General features: G+C 40.8%; 1 protein-coding gene and 1 pseudogene across 1 annotated transcript in view; one reads left to right on the top strand and one right to left on the bottom strand.

Moving 5' to 3' along the window:
• Positions 1–20,969, bottom strand: part of PARD3B (par-3 family cell polarity regulator beta) — a 1,020,722-nt gene that overhangs the window by 60,319 nt on the left and 939,434 nt on the right. The window lies entirely within an intron of this gene.
• LOC122482327 lies at positions 2,533–2,669 on the top strand (annotated as a pseudogene).

Below are 20,969 nucleotides of genomic sequence, written 5' to 3'. Positions count from 1 at the left end.
AGAGAAAAAGTACAGAGGCCCTATCCCACTGTCTCCACATGCACAGCCTTCCCCAGTATCAACATCCCCCCATGTGGTACGTTTGTTGTAAGTGATGAAACTACATTGACATATCATTACCCAAAGCCCAGAGTTTACGTTAGGTTTCACTTGGGGGGTTGTACATTCTAGGAGTTTGAACAAATGTATGGCATGTATCCATCATTCTAGTATCATACAGAATATTTTCACTACCCTAAAAAATTCTCTATTCTCTGCCTGTTCATCCCTCCCTCTCCCCAAACCCATGGCAACCACTGGTCTTTTTACGATTTCCATAGTTTTGCCTTTTCCCGAACGTCATAGAGTTGGAATCTTACAGTATGTAGCCTTTTTATATTGTCTTCTTTCACCTAGTAATATGTATTTAAGTTCCATCCATGTCTTTTCATGCCTTGATGCCTCATCTCTTTTTAGGGCTAAATAGTATTCTATTGTCTGGATGTACCGCAGTTTATTTATCCATTCATCTCCTTAGAAGGACATCTTGGTGCTTTCCAAGTTTTGGCAATAATAAATAAAGCTACTGTAAACATTGTGCGCAGATTTTTGTGTGAAGATAAGTCTTCATTGCCCTTATGTAAATACCAAATACTGTGGCTGTTGGGTTGTATAGTCAGAGTACGTTCAGTTTGGTAAGAATCCGCTAAACCATCTTCCAAAGTGGCAGTGCCATTTTGTATTCCCACTAGTGATGAAGGAGAGTTCGTGTTGCTCCACACCCTCACCAGCATTTGGGGTGGTCCGTGTTCCAGATTTTGGCCCTTCTAGTGTGTGTGTAGTGGTATCTTATTGTTGTTTTAATTTATAGTTCTCTGATGACATACGATGTGGAGCATCTTTTCATATGCTTATTTGCCATCTGTATGTCTTCTTTGATGAGGTGTCTGCTAAGGTCTTTGGCCCATATCGAATTGGTTTGTTTATTTTCTTATTGTGGGGTTTCAAGAGTTCTTTGTATTTTTGGGTCATGATCCTTCATGACATGTGTCTTTGGCAAACATTTTCTTCCAGTCTGTGGCTTATCTCTTCATTCTCTTGACAATGTTTATTGCAGAGCAGAAATTTATAGTTTTACTCAAATTTTAAATTTGCGTCGGTGATTCATGTTGAGTTAATTTTTGTAAAGGGTGCACGGTCTGTGTCTAGATTCATTTTTTGCTTGTTGGATGTCTGGTTGTTCCAGCACCACTGGTTGAAAAGAGTATCTTTGCTCCATTGTGTTTATCTTTACACCTTTGTCAAAGACCCAAATAAATATTTATTTGGGTCTATTTCTGGGCTCTGTATTGTTTCATTGATCTATTTGTCTATTCTTTCGCCAATACCACACTGTCTTAATTACTATAGCTCTATAGTAAGTCTTGAAGTTGGAGTGTCTGTCCTCCAACTTTGTACTCCTTCAAAATTATGTTGACTATTCTAGGTCTTCTAAACTTTAGAATCAGTTTGTGGAGATTCTTCAGAATCAAAAAAGCAACTTGTTAGGATTTTGGTAGGGAGCGCATTGAATCTATAGATCAAGTTGGGAAGAACCAACATCTTGACAGTATTAAGTTTTCTTATCCATGAATATGAACTCTCTCTCCATTTATTTGTTTTTTCTTTGATCATTACCACAATTTAACACTTACTTGGTACTTATTGTTGGTCAACTAAAATGCTAAATGTTTTATTTTTATCAATCCATTCTATCTTCCTAAACCCCAATGGTTGCCCTGTTTTTCAAAGGAGAAAACTAAGTAGTTGCCCAAGGTCATATAGCTAGTGCATGGAAAATCTGAGACAAAGATCAGGTCTTTCTGACCCCAGAGTCCAAGCTCTGGAGATATAGACATGGACCCGATCTTGGAGGAGCTAATATGCCAAGGAACTTGGTTTTACCCTTAGGTGATGGTGAAGTCATTGGCAATGGCTACTTGGTAAGTGATGGGACATATTTACAGGGTAGAAAGATTATTCTTGTCATAGTGTGGAGGTTCCAGTGATAGTTTGAGCCAGAGATGATAAAGGCCTAAACTAGGGGATATTCTGGGGTGCCTGGGTGGCTCAGTTGGTTAAATGTCTGACGGGCTCAGGTCACGATCTCACTGTTTGTGGGTTTGAGTCCCATGTTGGGCTCTGTGCTAATAGCTCAGAGCCTGGAGCCTGCTTCAGATTCTGTGTCTCCCTCTCTCTCTGTCCCTCCTCTGCTCGTGCTCTGTCTTCGTCTCTCAAGAATAAATAAACATGGGGCGCCTGGGTGGCTCAGTCGGTTAAGCGTCCGACTTCGGCTCAGGTCACGATCTCGTGGTCTGTGAGTTCGAGCCCCGCGTCGGGCTCTGGGCTGACAGCTCAGAGCCTGCAGCCTGCTTCCGATTCTGTGTCTCCCTCTCTCTCTGCCCCTCCCCCGTTCATGCTCTGTCTCTGTCTCAAAAAAAAAAAAAAAAAAAAAAAAAGAATAAATAAACATTAAAAAAAATTTAAACTAGGGGATATTCAAAAGGATAAAGGCCTACACTTTGTTATAGCTTGAAGTTGATGAACTCACAAGTGTAGGTAGTGTGCTACATTGGGGGCAAGTCTTTTACTAACCCCACAAGGGCTTCTGGCCCAACGAGTGGAGTTTGATAGTAATTCTTGGCATAACTCACATGTGTCAGAACTTTAAGGAAAAATGAAAAAATATTTTAAATGGCCTGTATTTTCTTCTGATTTTCTCCTTACTTCTTAACTGCTTGGGGCTTTCTGTTTTCAGAGCAACCTGGTGAATTCTGCTAAAAGGGAGCTCCCTCAGTGGGTATTATGGAGTGGATACTGGCCTGGGGAAGTTCTGCACATGCATGGCACCATTTCCCACGAGGATCCATTGGAGTTCATGCCTGATGTCTTATTCTACAGAGATCCTGAAGAGACTGAGAAGGAAGAGCAGGCTGCTGTTGAAAAGGCTGTGACCAAGCTGGAATTCTGGGGTGAATGGGTTGCTCCAGATCTTGAGTTCATTGCTACCCAACCTGAAGTTGCAGACTGGTCTGAAGGCACACAGGTGTTCTCTGTGCCTATTCAACAGTTCCCTACTGAAGACTGGACTGCTCAGCCCCCCGCTGAAGCCTGGTCTACAGCTCCCACTATTCAGATCACTTAAATGAGTAGGGACAACTACGAAGTGGTCTTAAGCTACTCTTCCACAAAGGCAAACAAAATGAAAGTCAGGTTGACAGAAAATAAATTCCTAAAAAGAAAAAAAGGATAAAGGCATGGGAGTGATATAAGAATATTAAGGGGACAGGTTCCATAAGAGTGACTGAAGATTAACAGGAAGGGTGTGCCCGGAATAATGCACAATTTTCTGAGCTTAGCAACTACTTGGGTTTGGTAACCATCGCCAAGATGAGAATAAGGGAGGGACAGGTTTAGGGGCAAAGGTAGGGGTGAGAGTAGGGGATACTTAGATATATTGAGCTTGAGTTGGGACATCTGATGATGATGTCTGATAGATAATTGAGTGTAAAAGTCTGCAATGTTGAAGCCTGGACTAGGGATGTAGCACTGGGAAACATTCAGCCTATGGATGGGTACCTGAAACCTTGAAAAAGAATTAGGATGCCCACGGGTAATATGTAGACAAAGAACAGAAGAAAAGACATGCAATGAGAACAGAGAAGAATACCCATAATAATCTTAGGAACACTACCATTTAAGGGGCAGGCAAACATGAGTTGAACCTAGGAGGAAATCTGAGGAGGTCTAAAACAGCAGCTGGTTGGGAAAAGAACTGGGAGAGAGTGTTATCATAGAAATCAAAACAGAAGCATCTCACAAACAAGGGTGTGGTCCACAGTGTCCAAGGCAGTTGAGAACTTCAGCAAGGCAAGGTCTGTGGTCAGTATGGTGTGTTCGTGTGCTTTACCCAAACCCCCTTCCTTGCAGAGTGTTACCCTGAATGACAGAGCTCAGAACTGCCTTTCCCAGAATGCCCTTGTAGTCAGTGTACTGGTATGATTTAAGTTGGGTCATGGAGGCAGTGGCCACACTTTCACCCTTTACTCTGACAAGAAGGAAGGTGTGCTAGGTTTTCCTTGGCAGTCTCAGCAAATGTGCCATTGCGAGTTCCTAGGGTGGAGTGCAGCTTTTATAGCCAGCTTTGGAGATGGCAGCACTAGAGGTGGCTTTCTGATTGTGGCACTTTCCTAATTATGGTGGCTCCTGATACAGGCATTGTTATGTGGCTCTGGAGCCCAAACTTTCTTACAGAAGTGGCAACAGCTCCCTTGGTAGCCTGGTTCTGTAGCATGCCGTGAGAAATCATTCCTGAAAGGTTGGCCAAGATTCCGTATTTTAACCATCCTTAAGAGTCTGCAAGCCCATTAGCAGGCTATCATAAATTTGTTCCTGCTTCAACTGGCTAGAGTGGATTTTGTTCTCTGTACCTGAACAGTGACTAACATAAGTTCCACAGAAGTGTATGTGGGAATTGGCAAGGAGATGGTGACTGGTACTTTGTTCAGAGTGATTTTGGTGGATCAATGGGGAGAGAAAGCAGGGCTCCATGGTGCTGAAAATCTTTATTGCTTTCCCCCCAAGAGCAAAAACAAAAACAAACACTGGTTGTACTGTCTTATGCTATCATGCTGAGGAAATAAGACTAATACTTTCAAGTAAACCAACATTTGTTAGTGTCTCCTAAGTGGAGTCATGTCTTACGTACTCTAAAACCTAGAGATGAGAAAAAGACCTCTCCCTGAGGGATGCAGTGTTAGTTAATGGAAATGATGGGAATAAATTTGTGTTCCATTATTTAAAAACCAGACTGAGCTGATTTTTCTCCCTAAATCATCCAAAGATGACCTCTGTTAGCATTTACAAACATATACATATTTTAATGGCATATGGTTTCCCCCCCAACTATTTATTATTGACATTTTCCTAGATATTTCACAAGCATAAATTTTAATAGGTATACAACATCCCACTTACAGGTAAATCATAATTTATCTAATCTCCTCCTGTAACTTGATCAACTTTTATGTCCTAATCAGAAATGATGGCAATCCAGATTATTGTGTTGGGTACAAAGACTCTTGCAAAGAGCTGTGAATTGAGGGTAGGAAACTGCAGATCAAGGATTGCCAAAGAGAAACTCATTATAAATTGTAGCTGGGTCCTTAGGAAGTCAGGCCACTTTAGGAAGTAGTGAAGGGAAAGAGAACAGGCACAGGCATTTGTGCTCAGTAAAACTCAGAAATGTTCCTGCTTCCAGCCTTATTAGGTAATTTCCCTCATCATAAAAAAATAAGGTCAGCGGCTTTGATCCAATTAGTTTTTTTTTTTTTTTTTTTAGAAGCCCTTTATCTCACTTGGTATCATGCAGGCTTTTTTTTTTTTTTTTTTAATGCAATGACCTAAATATACTTCTGATAGAAATACTTTTGACTTAAGCCATCAGAGAAACCTAGTCTTTTCCAAAACAATGTAATGTGAGAACTTAGGCTTGGATTTGGGGCATATTTATCTTTCTCTGCTAATAAAGCTCAGGAAGAGAAACTTCAGAGAGCTTATTCAAAAACAACTTGAAAGGTTCACACTCGGTGTGCCTTATAGTGGTGATCCTCTTTGGCTGGATTATGACAGCCTATGACAGCCTATCAGGAGGGTCTCGTGTACGAGGAACGTTGAATTAAGATGCTTTTAGTCCATGGGAGTTCTCCCAATTTCATTCACTCAATGCCTGCTGCTGGCTGGGATGTTAAGAGCCTTGTTAAAATAAAGCTATTAGTCTTTTCTCTACAAAAGCAAGGAGCTTGCTGGTTATATTCAGGGTTCCTTAAATTAGTATGTATTTCTAGCCAGGCAGTGCTGGAGTCAGCAGTTTCATAAAGCAATATACTAAAGAGGCCATTTAACCCCCTATTTCTCCCATTTGCAGATTAATGGCAGAGGGGAAGACTTAATGCCCTTTCAAACATTTTTTAACAATTCATTACAAATAAAAGAATAAATCACACACGATTTTCTGCAAATGTCTGATGGTAAAAAGCGGAAACAATTCAAAATTAACATGTTTTCCAGTTCCCACAGGTTGGGACACATTTTGGCCAGTGTTGTAATTTATGTCCCTTAAGTCAATTTTCCTGGGGAAGTTTAAAAGCTGCTGTGATGGAAAGGCTGTGCAAAGTTGCAATACAGCTTACTCACCTATGCATAACATCCTCATTTACCAATATGTCTTACTCAGATTCATTACACAAAAACGTGTCTCATGCTGCCAGACCCATCATAAGATTAAGATGCAAAGTATAAAAATTTAGATGCCATTTTAGGGAATACGCCTTTCATTTCAAGTTGGTAACGTGACAGATATTTTTGAGCAGTTTCCAGAAGCTTTCTTTTAATTACATTCCTCTTACTTAGCTATAGGTCTGGCTGGAAGATTTTTGAAGGAATCAACATGATGAAAATACCTAAAAAGTTATGAACTTGTCTTTGAACATCTTCTAATACAAAGACACTCTGCTCAAACACTACATGTTTGGAGCGAAACTCACCATACTTGATTTAAGCAAAAAGAAACTAATCAAAATAGGTTGTAAATGATTTCTCTTTGGCAATGTGGAGTATATTATGTTGGCGATATGTATTTAGAAATATGCTATCTGCAGCAGCAGAAGTACGCACACTCTTTCAAACCATTATTTCTGAAGTGTTTATTTTCTCTAATTTAATTTCAGTAATTTTGTCAAATAGCTGGGTATTCAGTTTATAGACTAGTTTAGAACATCTGCTAGTTTAGAAAATACAGCAAATAAAAATATTTTAAAAATAACTCTTGGGTAAGCCTTTTAACCATTTTGTTTCTATATTTTCCTCCCATGTAGAACACTGGAGCTAAAATAAATCCTTATAATCCCTTCTAACTTATGCACATTTATACAAGTTATCTTGCATATAGTTTCCACATTGTGTTAACCACGTACATCTCATTAATATGGTAACTATATGTCGGTACATAATTATTTTAAAGCTGAATGACAAAGATAGCGAAGTCATCTGCATCATTGTAAAAGTATAACGCATTTATTGGGATTGCAGCATTAAGTCTTACGCTAGCATGACCCAAGGACTAGCCATCTGTACACGGGGCCATGGCATCTGATAACCTGAATTATCTCTCTTCTGATTGTCTTCAGAGAAAATAAAATCAGACATCTCCTGCCCAGCTCTGTTTGTGTCTGGGCCTAAGATACAGTTACCATAGAAACTATGATTATGGATACAATTTCACAAATTTGGCTTCATCCATCAGATGCACTTTGTATGTGTCTGTGTGTGCATGTGTGTGCACATGTGCATATGTGTCTTGCCAGTGAGCGTGAAGAGCAAACTCTGGCTCTACATCTTTAATTAAAGAGCCAGATACCATCTCATTTCCTTTCCCCATCTGTCTACCTACAAATGGAGATATTGCAACCCTGGCTGAAATCTAAACTTTCACTTGAGAGAAGACAGTTTCTGATGAAAAGGACGAAAAGGTATCAGGAAAAGCATTCCCTAATAAGGCCGTTTACCTGTCCTGTATTTTCCGGGAACGGAGGAAGCCGGAATTTAGTGGAGTCTCAGTTAGTTACATTAATCACCAGATGCTGGTGTCCAGTATTTATCGAATTTGGTTTTGAATTGCTTCTTGGATGTAATATGTGAGTTAATGATGCCTCTGCAGTTTTATTTTTATTATACTCTGTGACAGTCAGTGTTCTTTACTCATTCTAAAAGAAAAAAGTTGACCCTCGAAATATGCCAAATCTTAAAATGATGTAAGTTTGTTCACATTATTTCTTATGAGTTCATACTATCTCTTTCAACTAATAAGCCTTATAAAGGATATTCATTGACAACAGCTCCCTAGTATACTTAAAATACACTTTCATTTATACAGACTAAACAGCATAAACATATGTAAAATTTCAAGCTTTTCAGTGGCCAGCTTCCAGTCACTCCCATTACTAGAAATAAATGAGTAGAAAGAAATGACTTTCTGCAATACTGTGCAGTCAGTATCATGAGCTATAATCAGTGCTATCATTTCCATCTCTGCCTCACTTACACACGAGGAAAGTAGAGTTCAGAGAACATTAAAGCAACATGCCAAAGGTTCATACCTTTGGCAAGGCCAACGTCTGAACTCAGTCTCACCCCCAATGTCACCTCATATGTTGACAGTGATCATTCTAGTTGCTGCTGCTCTATTTCCTAAACAAATAACGGAGGTATAAGACTTGAACTTCACATGAGCTTATGGTGGCAGTGGGAGGGGGTATGTGAAATGATGACCATCTTCAGGCATTTTGCATGGGCTCACGGTCATCGCAATCTCACTGAATTCCAATTACCTGGCGATAGTTATTTCGTATAGCTGGAGGCATTGATGGGTGCCTGTATGTTAACGTTCGGTACACCAGAAGTCATTTTTGGTAAAATACTGTTTTAGAAACAATAACAGTCTACATAACGTACAGGTTTTTTTTTTCTTCCCAATATTCATGCATGGTGTCAGTCTACTAATTTGGTTTACACAAGGCGAACTTCATCGGAGTTAGGACAATATCTGTTCTCTGAGCCATTACATTCTCAAGGCCTGGCTTATCACCTTGTTCATTAATATTTACCAAGTCAATAAAGCAGAAGTGTCACACATCTACTCAGTGGCACTTAACAGAAAGAATCAGCTAACACAAGGACTAGCTATCTCTTTGAACGTGACCTGTTAAGCAGCACAACACAGATCCCCAAAATCTTTTAAAGGAAGTTTTATGACATCTGTCCTATGGTTAAGTCTTATTAAGACTGCCATTATCAAGCTCTTTTGTTTACATAGTTCTGAGTTTTCCCTTTCCCTTAAAAATAATTTTTAGGGGCGCCTGGATGGCGCAGTCGGTTAAGCGTCCGACTTCAGCCAGGTCACGATCTCGCGGTCCGGGAGTTCGAGCCCCGCGTCGGGCTCTGGGCTGATGATGGCTCAGAGCCTGGAGCCTGTTTCCGATTCTGTGTCTCCCTCTCTCTCTGCCCTCCCCCGTTCATGCTCTGTCTCTCTCTGTCCCAAAAATAAATAAACGTTGAAAAAAAAAATAATTTTTAAAACTTACATCCTAACAATTTAGATTTAAACTTGGATCTGGTGTATAAATCAAAACCATTAGGAACCTTAATTATATAATTGTTTAGAGTGGGGGAAGATTCCTATAAGCTGAAAATAATAGTAGAGTAGAAGAACCTTACATGGTAGCATAGATTACTGGGTCCCCTGGGCATAGCTACCGTTGACCTGAATAGCTTCTTCAATGTGGAACCACCTACTGGAATTACAAAGTAACCAGACCCATGCCACTGTCAATGCTGAAATCACACACCCAACAGCCTTAAATTTATATTAGCCAAGTTATTTTGCAACGGACTATTGTATCGGCAGGCCGAGTTCAAGTTCTAGGAAGATGAATGACGACAAGAGGAGGAGAAAAAAAGAATTAAATGAATGACATTCTGAAAATTGATGTTCTTGTGTCAAAACTTGGTTTGAAAAACCAAAGCAACCCCCCACGCCCATTTAATGATTTTCTATTAACTAGCAGATAAAAGTTTCAGTAACCTGTAGCAACCTAACTTTCCGGCTTTACTTCATCCCTCCCCGGATGTTCAATGACTTGAGCCCTGTGGGTATTTTATGGATGCTGAACATACGCTTTTGGGCCTGTGCCCAAATGCTCACTCCTGGAAGTTTTGGTAACTCTTCCTGTGGTTAGGTCAGTGCCCTGCACATGTCAAGTGCTCAATAAATGCTTATTATGTGAATGCATAAAGCAAAGCAACAGATGTTGCTCTGAATGGTCGTATTTACTGCTGCGAAGGGACAAGAAAAGGTGAAAGTAAGAGTGGATAAGAAAAACATTCTGTAGAAGGTGGTGAGAACATCAAAATGGTGGAAAACAGAGAAGAAGGGAGCCTTGAAAAAGGGGTGTAGAGAAAGAGAAATAAAAACCCTGAGAAACAGAGAAATGTTGCACAAGAGAAAGGGAACTGTGGAGTGAAAATAAGCTACATTATTGCAATCGCTTCTAATTCATAGCATACAGGTAATTCCTGTCCTAAGTATCTCTCCATTAATCAAACTATTGGATCATTCAGAACACTCCATTCCTTTCCAGGCTGGTAATACAACTTTGCTCCTCTGATTAGATGTATATATATATATATATAGCATATTGCTTTCAAAGTCTTTAAAATATGATTTTTTTAAAGTCAACATTGAGAGTTGGATTTGATATAATCATTTAATTGGGCATCAATTCATCTACACAGCGCTCATTACTGAATTCTTCAATTTCACCAACGACATTTACTTCCAAATTATCTTTTATCTAGAAGCTGGAAGTCCAAGTGCTGTGAAAACTTTGCCAAATAAAAAGCTTTTAGGTTTCTAATGCTGGCTGGACACAAACCCGTGGAAGAGTGCTGAAGAATAATGTGTGCTTGCCAACTGCCAAATATGATTGCTTTTCGCATAATTAATGTCATTCTTGCTGTTCGAGTACCATTCCCATCCTCTAATAATTTCCATTAATAGAGGAAGTTTCTGCAATAATTTTTGCATCCTGAACAACCACCGTGGCTTCTGTAGACCTTTTAATCAAAATAATGGCAACGAGTGAAAAGGGGATGGTTAGAGATATTACTATAACCCTGGGTTGCATTTGCTTCGTCATTGTTTTCAATCTCTAAAAACTGTCCAAATAGCTCATCGTGTTATTATGTCAATTAGACCTTGGTGCTTGGATTTCAATAGCACTGAACTATATGAATTTATACCGTGAAGAGAAAAGTGTATAAAGTGAGTATATTGGGCAATCCATCTACCAAAAAAAAAAAAAAATGTTAAAAGAGAGTATTTTTTACAAAGCCACAACCAAAGATGAGCAGACGCAAATATCAGCTCGAGTCCTGTGAAATATGATAATTGTATAATACTTTTAGCTGAAGCTTCCAGTAGCGGAAGTGGTAGACCAGCTGCAAATCATACCCCAAAACCCGCCAATTCACACTGTTTTTTATTATGATGTTGCAAAATCAAGAACCCTGCTCAGGCTATAAAATGACGCAAATATAGGGGCACCTGGGTGGCTCAGTCGGTTAAGCGTCCGACTTCGGCTCAGGGCATGATGTCGCAGTTCATGGGTTCGAGCCCCGCGTGGGGCTCTGTGTTGACAGCTCAAAGCCTGGAACCTGCTTCATATTCTGTGTCTCCCTCTCTCTTTGTCCCTCCTCTGCTCATGCTCTGTCGCGCGCGCTCTCTCCCTCTCAAGAATAAACATTTAAAAAAATTAAAAAAAATAAAATTACGCAAATATACAAAGAGCAACAACAACAATCAGCTCATTTCTTCTACGAGCCAAGAAAGGGGCGTGGCGAAACGGCACAGCGGCAGTCCCATTCCAGGGAGGGGCAGCGGGCAGTGTTTAGCTCGGCTTCTAGAAACCCTCTCCCGGAATTACCCTCTAAGCTGAATACTGGTATTTCAATGAGGAAAGTTTGGATACAAGGAGACCGGTGCCGAGAGTCTCCCCTCTGTTCATGAGCAGCTTTGCAAATAGGGAGTCTACATCAAAGCCTCCCTCTTGTCTGCCTGAGAAGCTTTGAAAACACTTCACCTGAGTCACATCTAACCTCCCTTCGGCCTTCTCTGTGAAGTCCACCCAGCGGAGATCTCATGACGCCACTTGAGCAGGAAGCACTTGCTCTGTGCAGTGGCCTGGGGGAGAGGGTGCGTTCATTTTTGGAGACCGTGTTCAGTGATCTCGATCAAAGCTTGCGAGCCGGGTACCTACGTTACTGAGGAGATAGTACAGAAACAGTGCTTGTGCACGGGTTTTAATAGCCGTTGTTAAAATCCCAAACAGCTGGTCATCAATTGTAGCAGCTGTGCTTCCACTTGGTGAAAAATCTGGTGGGGACGTAGGGGAGGACAGGGCCTGGAGCAAGGGCTGGCTTGGGGGCCTGGACGCATGGGCACGCATCCATGCGCCTGGCAGGGTGTGCACACGCTTACTCTAGAGGCTGACCCCTAAGGGGTCAATACCAATTTTCAGACTATCTGTCCTGTCTCTAAAAGGTGCTGTCTAGATCTTACATACACGTAGGAGGAACTATATGTCATCACATACTATATTCATAAAGGATTTTGCAATGACCCACGTCTGTTCTCATACATCTGACTCATCCGTGCCACTACCCTGACCAGGAAAAGGGCAGGTGTTGTACATTCCTTGTTAAGACAGCGCGCCGGGTCCCAGGTCCCTCCGTTCTAGCTGGAAACTGACTTGTGGGAGGAGTTTCTAGTTGGACACTGAGAGGCGTGGTCTCTGGCCTGCGCACAGTCCGAGCACCTACTCCAAACCAGACTGGCTGTGCTTGAATCTCATCATCACCTACCAACAGCGTAACCTTGCGCCACCTCATTAACCTCATTTATCATGACTGATGTGGTTAATAATAGTACCTACTAATGGTTGTTGTGAGGATTAAATGGCACGATGCATGCAAATTACCCAGTAGGTATCATACATACACAGTGTCCTTATATGTTCAATAAATCTTAGTTGTTGCTAATGTTGCTGCAGTTACATATGAATCGGATCTTTCTTTTGGTAAGGAAAACACCTGGAGAGAATTTTTTCCCTGACCTTTAGCTTTTATTTCTAGGAACCTCTGACCAGCCCTGGCTAAGCCCATGGAAGCTTCTTCAGTGATACTATTCCAAAAACAGTCCTGGGAGAGAGAGTGAAGAAAGAAAAAAAGAAGGGGGTTGGGGAGGGTGAGAGACGAAGGAGAGAGAGAAGAGAGAAAAAGAGAGGGAGAGAGAAAGAGAATTCTTACTTTCTCTCATAAGACTCTTTTCTGAGCTTTTTATACACAGGATGAGTGGATGGAATGATGTGATATATTTATCAGATGATAGATATATGCATATGTCTCTGTGTGTATGTATGCGTATATATGTGTGATGTATGTATATAAATATGGATTTATGCAGACACATACACATACGTACACAGTCTTCTTAATGCTGTTCATAGAAACTACTCAATGACTAGAATAAAGTTTAAATTACCGAACATGTCATCCCAATTCACAGTCTACTGTCGTCATCATCATTGTCATTCTTCTCCTCATCTTTGCAGCCCTATTTTCTTTCACCCTGCGTGCCCTGTAGGCACCTTCCCAACCACTGGTCCTTCACTGATCCCCATGCACTTGCACACTTTCTTATCCTGGCTCAGCCCTTCCTTTGCCCTTCCCATCACCACCCTGGGAAACTCTCCAGAACTCTCACTTCCTATTTTCTGAGAGCCTAAAGTATAGCCTTTAAATAATTAGAGTGTTATCTTATAATGATCTTGTATAATAATATGTATTAACACTTGCTGTCCAGCACATATCTCATGCTCAATAAATGCTGAATGATTAAAAGAGCGAATCATTTAAATGAAAAAAATCATCTTGAAGGTGAGATGGAACATAGTCGAGCAGAGAGACACATAATCCTGAAGTACCCAAAGAAAACAAACTTGAATTAACCTAGCTGGCCTACCTCAAGAGGCTATTCACAACTCAATATAGCGCTCCGATTCACGGAGAACATTAATTCTACAGCATGGAGGGCGGTCAAGACACAATCTTCATTGCGATTCAGCCATTCAACAGTACAGATGTGAAGCGTGCATTTTCTCACAACATTATTAAACTGTTTGCGATCACACATAAATACCAGGGACCTCGTGTGTGACTCTGATTGACTGAGTAGGGAGAGAATAACAGCTGGGTCCCCTCCCAGGGCAGAAGGGGCTCTGTGCACAGGTAGGAAGTGAGTCTGCTTTCACCTGCTGACCTCAGCCACTCTGTGAGAAGTCCTACCACAGTCTTTTGATGACTTTTCCTAAATGAGTGCAATCCCAGATTTAGAGCCACGCTGTGGTGGGAGACCCCAGATGCATTTCTTCCGGAGAAGCAAAGATTCAGAGTCTGAAGGGAAGCATCATGTAGCAGGAGGTCAGCAGACAGGAGAAAAAAAAAGAAACAAAACAGAAACCAACACCCAATATGATTCTTTCTAGGCAAAGAAACAAAGTCCCAACTTTGGCAGCTAAGCAATGGAAATGCTAGTTGAGTGCCATTTAGGTGACCTCCCATATTTAAAAAGAAAAATATCTACTTATTTGAGGGAGTATTCATTGTGCCCCACTACAGTATGAATGTTGAGCAGAAATCAGCACCTATTTATTATCGATGACTGCTTTTTACCATTTCCATGGGCTCAGTTGGGGAGCTGTGAGGTGATTTATAAACTTTAGTCTAATTCTTCTAACATCCTCAGATGTAGACAAAGGATAAACTGCTTTATCTCTGCTTATCAATGTAATGAAATTAAGAAAGTGAAAATTTAGGATGAATTTTACAAGGAACTTACTACGGTGTAATCCATTAGGATGATGGATAATTTCCCAAGGGGGCGGGGTTGATCTGTACATTAGAAAATGTATAACGCCCATTCATAATGTGTTTGTGACAGACATAATGCCATGTCCATCTATAAATCAGATTTGCCTTCTGTGCTAAGCCCCAGAGTCCTTCCTACTGAAGGCTATCCTCAGGGGCACTGACCTGAGAGGATTTAAAATCCAAAGGGCCCAATTACTAAAAATCCTCCATCATATAATTGGACTTTGGTATGGAAAATAACACCAGTACTAATCCAAGTCACTTGGAAGGAAGTAGAGTTTCATCTCCTGATTCCGTCAACTGGTCCAACATAGTCTAGGGACTGGGTCTCTTTGAGCATCTTCCCCAAGGGCTATAAGAAACTCACTTTTACTTTGCAGACAGCAAAACTAAATAAATTATGCTAGCAATCCACAAATGAGTTACTGAATGTATGAGGAACACTGAATTTAAACTTGGGGAGTTCACAGGGGAAACATCATTTTCAATTTGAGGGTCATCCACCGGGAGCAACTCATCCAAACAAAGAATGAGTAAACTCACCTGCCCTTAGGAACAGAGACCAGACACCATAACTCAAAGAGCAGCAAAATGTAAATGGGAGCATGAGAACTCAATGCTTTGGAAAGAATAGACATGGAACACTTTTCACGCCATTCCTGGAAACATGGGAGCATGTGGTTTGAAAGTTAACCAAGTCATTTTTTTTTTAAATTAACATTCAGTTCAGCATGCAACATTTTCAGTGGCGCAGAACTCAGTTAACAGGCGCCACACTTGTTCTACCTTGCCATTCTCACTCAATGAGAATTCAGTTCCTGTCTGTAGTAAATACCTCTAAAAGTCCCCAATTGCCCAGATAGTCATGAAAATCAAACTGCCAGAAACTACAAGAAAGAGAACAATCCTATTAAAGTTTTTTAGGTCCACTCCAATTTTCGTTAGGCTTGCAGCCAGGTTTTTATTAGACTCACCTGATCGCTTCTCAACCTACCCTTGTGGTTGAACACAATATAGTGTCATCGGGCATGTTTACAATGGCAAAGGCCCCAGGGAAAAATGACCCAACACTGTAATGTGTTTCTAATGGCTGATTTCTATGAGTCATGGAAATCAGGGATCCTTAAAACATGGGAGCTTGACTGTTGCTTGAGGAGTTACAGCAGAGCAGCAGTGTGGGCAGAACTACCTTGTACAAAAGAGGAAATTAGAGGGACGGTGGAGTGAACTCACCTATCTCTAGGGGTGGGAAACCTTTCACTGGATACTGTCTTCAATCTCTTTTTCTTTTAAACAACCATGAATTAAAGAGGCCCATTAAATCAGGTCCTATATCAGCATTTTCAGAGACTTCTAAAGCAAATGTATTTCTCTTTATGCTACACATATCCCAGTGGAAGTATTATTGTATGACCAGAATGCTAGTATTCAGTTTGAACAGAATACTCACAAGTTACAATGAACCACACTGGCCATCCTTTGTGTATCCAATAACAGAGTTGCAAACTACTGTTAGTGCATATCTCAAAGGATCTTTTTTTTTTTAAAAAATATAATTTATTGTCAAGTTGGCTAACACACAGTGTATACAGTGTGCTCCTGGTTTTGGGGGTAGATCCCTGTGATTCATCGCTTACATACAACACCCAGTGCTCATCCCAACAAGTGCGCTCCTCAATGCCCATCACCCATTTTCCCCTCTCCCCCCCCTCCCCCATAAACCCTCAGTTTGGTCTCTGTATTTAAGTGTCTCTTATGATTCGCCTCCCTCCCTCTCTGTTTGAACTATTTTTTTCCCCTGCCCTTCCCCCATGGTCTTCTGTTAAGTTTCTCAAGTTTCACATATGAGTGAAAACATATATCTGTCTTTCTCTGTCTTAGTTCACTCAGCATAATACCCTCCAGGTCCATGCATGTTGCTGCAAATGGCATGATTTCATGCTTTCTCATTGCCAAGTAGTATTCCATTGTATATATAAACCACATTCTTTATCCATCCATCAGTTGATGGACATTTAGGCTCTTTCCATAATTTGGCTATTGTTGAGAGTGCTGCTATAAACTTTGGGGTACATGTGCCCCTATGAATCAGCACTCCTATATCCTTTGGATAAATTCCTAGTAGTGCTATTGCTGGGTTGTAGGATACTTCTATTTTTAATTTTTTGAGGAACCTCCACACTGTTTTCCAGCGCAGCTACACCAGTTTGCTTTCCCACCAACAGTGCAAGAGGGTTCCCGTTTCTCCACCGCCTCGCCAGCATCTGTTGCTTCCCTAGTTGTTACTTTTAGCCACTCTGACCTGTGTGAGGTGGTATTTCAGTGTGGTTCAAAGGATAGGTTAGTTTCGAATTTTCCCATAACATCTGTAGGCAGTAAGACTTCCCAGTTACAAGTCTCAGGACCATGACTCTGCTTCTCTCTCTACCTGTGGATAGGGAACTGCTCTGCAGGACAGTTACACAAGGATGGAGCACGTGTTAAGGAAAAGGCAGGGATTAGATACCCGTGACGTACATGCTCAGTGGCTGTGACTATTTCCTTTTTCCATCACCTGCAGAATTTGGAGGTGGCTGCAGTCATCGGTAGTGCCTGTGGTAACCTCGGAAGGAAGCACAGCACACTTGATTGTGGGGGTGATGTGTCTGCATATTGGGCCTGGAGACAGGAAATACACATGGCAGAGCTCCATTGTCACCGGCACACACCCTCCACGGAGGGGCAAACCCATGTGTCATAATTAGGAACCAATTTGTCTGTAGAATGGCCTCTGGCATAGATAGTCTGGAATGAAATCATAGGTCATCTCTCCTGAAAATCGTTTGCCTCAGTCGGGCCTTAAAAAGAACAAAGCAAACTATACCCATTGCCAACCCTTTCTACTCTTTCCTAAGCAAGAGTATTACGCATTGTATATACATCTTAGAAAATTAGAAATAACAACCATCGGGGAGGATGGTTCAGTAGTGGACTTAACAAGTTTGCTCCAAAAGATGTATACAGTTTTGAACTAGTCACCTCTCTGGTTTGTTCCCTCCTGGTCTGACTTACTCTTATTGCTTTAGCCACACTCCTTCCTCACTGCCCCTCTAACTTGCCCAGTAGGCCTTCCTACTCACACTTCCCTGGAACATGCTCCCAATATCCACATGCTTTCGTTCCTCACTACGTTTGTGTCTCTGCTTAAATGACTCCTCTGCAGAGAAGCTCTCCCCAACCACCATCTATAACACAGCACATTTGGCCCAGCGACACGTTCCAGCCCCTTAGCACAGCTTTATATTTCTTCGAGGAAATGACCATGGCCTGATATTTACTCTTCACTTATTTATTGTCTGTCTCTCCTCAAAAACATAAGTTTCATGAGCACAGGAATTTTTTTACTCTCCTCATCGCCTACACCAGTGCTTGGAAGACATTCAATAAATCAACATTTGCTTAAGTGAAATAGTTAAAAATCGCTTTTCTAAACATTCATTTCTTCTCTTGTTACTTTCCTTTTATACCCATTTTTTCTTTCTGTCTTCTCTTTCCAGAGACAAGTAATAAATGCACAGAGTGGCCCAATGTAATAAGTCTTCTTAAATGCCTTTTATTTTATTTTTTTTATGCTTACAGCAGCATTGTCAACAATAGCCAAATTATGGAAAGAGTCCAAATGTCCATCAATGGTTGAATGAATAAAGAAGATGTGATACACACACACACACACACACACACACACACACACGCACACACACACGCGCACACACAATGGAATATTACTCAGCCATAGAAAGAATGAAATCTTGCCATTTGCAACAATGTGGATGGAACTAGAGTATACTATGCTAAGCGAAATAAGTCAGTCAGAGAAAGACAAATGCCATATGACTTCACTTATATGTGAAATTTAAGAAACAAAACAGATGAACATAGGGGAAAAAAAAAGAGGGAAACCAGAAAACAGACTCTTAACTATAGGGAAGAGCCTGAAGGTTGCTGGAGGGGAGGTAGGTAGGGGTGATGGGCATTAAGGAGGGCACTTGATGTGGTGAGCACTGGGTGTTACAGGTAAGTGATGAATCACTAAATTCTACACCTGAAACCAATATTGCACTATGTTAATAAACTAGAATTTAAATAAAAACTAGAAAAAAAATTAAATGCCTTTTAAATGTCTGTTAGAAGTGGCTGGTTGTCCAACGCTTCCTTTTTTTCATCTCTTAGAACATTCTTCATCGAAATCTTTGCCTTCTTGTAATTTTAGTATTTATTTTCTTAAATTCGAGAATGATTCTAGTCACGTGGGAGTGATTTAGTTAACTGTTACATTTTGGTATTGACTTTTAAATTACGTGATGAATGATTTTTTTAAAATGTTTATTTTTTTTTCAACGTTTTTTTTTTTATTTAATTTTTTTTTTATTTTTGGGACAGAGAGAGACAGAGCATGAACGGGGGAGGGGCAGAGAGAGAGGGAGACGCAGAATCGGAAACAGGCTCCAGGCTCCGAGCCATCAGCCCAGAGCCCGACGCGGGGCTCGAACTCACGGACCGCGAGATCGTGACCTGGTTGAAGTCGGACGCTTAACTGACTGCACCACCCAGGCGCCCCTAAAATGTTTCTTTTAAAATTAACCTGAAAAAAGAAGTCTCTCGGCCATAAGCTTAATTCTTATATGTGATAAAAGGTGACAGGGGCAAAGCAGTGAGAGAAGGAAGGAAGGTGATGAAAATGGGTGTTTATTTCCAACATTTATTACTTCGAATTAACCTACGAAAAATTTCACGCACAAGGATCTCGTGACCAGGAGAATAAAATAAGCCACTTAAAGCTCTGTTTAGAGTATGCCTTCATTTATTTGTCTTCTGTCATCAAAGAATAAAACAGTATATCCAGGCACTGGCGTGTTCCTCACACTTCAGTCTCACTGCCGAATTGTTTTATTTATGATTGTTACTTTCCCTCCGCCTTCCTTTGGGAGAAGAGAATACAAAAATTAAAATGTATAAATTCAAAATATCCACATCTTAAAGAGAATATGTCTAATATTTTCCTTGCATGAAAAAAGAGGGATGGACATATTTTGCTTTCCTTTCTTTGCAGTGAAAGTTGAAACAGTGATTTTGTGTTATTATAACACTCATCGTTTCTCCCTCTAATTTGGATGGTTTTTAATAAAGCTCCATTGATTCCACTGAAAGGAATTCCTCCTGGCAAAAGCAGAACACACACACTGATTGCTAAATATGCAGCAATTATCATATTCAGCAGCACACTTTAATATCTTATTTATAGACATATCTATCTGTAATTTGCTTTAATTAAGTTGCATTGATTTTAATGACAGGAGCGATCCTCAGACAAGGGGCTGGTGTCATATGCTCCTATGAGTCCTGGTCTATCAATCACTCTTTAAGACGTGGTCCTGCGGCTTTGTGACCTTCTTTGGGCTCCAGGCAAGCCCATTCCAAGTCAGTGAAATTTCACAGAAATTCTCAAAGTGTTGACACGCCAGGATTTATCTTACTGATCAGGGGATGGTAAGAATTGAAAGGCTGCTTGGTCGAGTGAAAGTGGCAACCATATTTTAAAATGGCCTCCCTCGTGCATAGTGTCCTCACCGGCCCCAAGTCACTTTATTTCCACAGCTCCTCTCCCAGGTGTGGCGAGTAACTCAGCCTTTCCCCACCCCCCTGCATTTCCAATAGCACCAGACAGCTCTCAGAAGGATGTTGGGACCTGAGGTATTTTTGAATTCTTGATTATTTTTCACACCCCCTCCTGGGGAAAGTTCTGGGAAAACCGGAAGCAAGAACTTACAACAGCTTCGCCTCTCATAACACCCATCCTCCAAAGTGAAGGCTGGCTGAACACAACACAAAGAAACATGAAGATCGCGAGTATATTTTTAAAGGCTCTAAAATATTATTCATCATGACCAGAAACGATTTCTCTTTCTTTTTTAATGGATGAAGAAGTAAGCACTGCTTCTATAAATCTTTGCACCTCAGAAGGTGCCAACATTAATTTTGTATAAATTATCCATGTTCGAATGCCAAGGCATGATCACAAAGGAAAACTCAGAAGACAGTTATGTCAGTGCATTCACAGATTCTGGTCACCATTTTTCACTCACTGATTATTGCTACAAGTGTTGATTAATAGTGGTGCTCACGCTGCTAGAATGCATTTCCCTGGAGGTGAAGAAAACATTCAAGAAAAAAAAAAACAGAAAGAAGGAAAGATAATAATCAACCCATCCTTCCGCTTCTCCGTAATAACCCCGTGGAGGGTGTGCAAATCATGGCTCCTGATGATCTCTGTTAGCAGCTTCTGAGCCATTTCACTAAAAAGATCATCCATATGCATCAGATCACCGATTTGTCAATCAGTTTATAAGGCAATTAAATGCTCCCTGATC

Source organism: Prionailurus bengalensis, chromosome C1, assembly GCF_016509475.1.
Source record: "Prionailurus bengalensis isolate Pbe53 chromosome C1, Fcat_Pben_1.1_paternal_pri, whole genome shotgun sequence".
Taxonomy (NCBI): Eukaryota; Metazoa; Chordata; class Mammalia; order Carnivora; family Felidae; genus Prionailurus; species Prionailurus bengalensis.
Note: the sequence above shows the minus strand (reverse complement) of the source record. Positions and strands in the feature narration are given on the sequence as shown.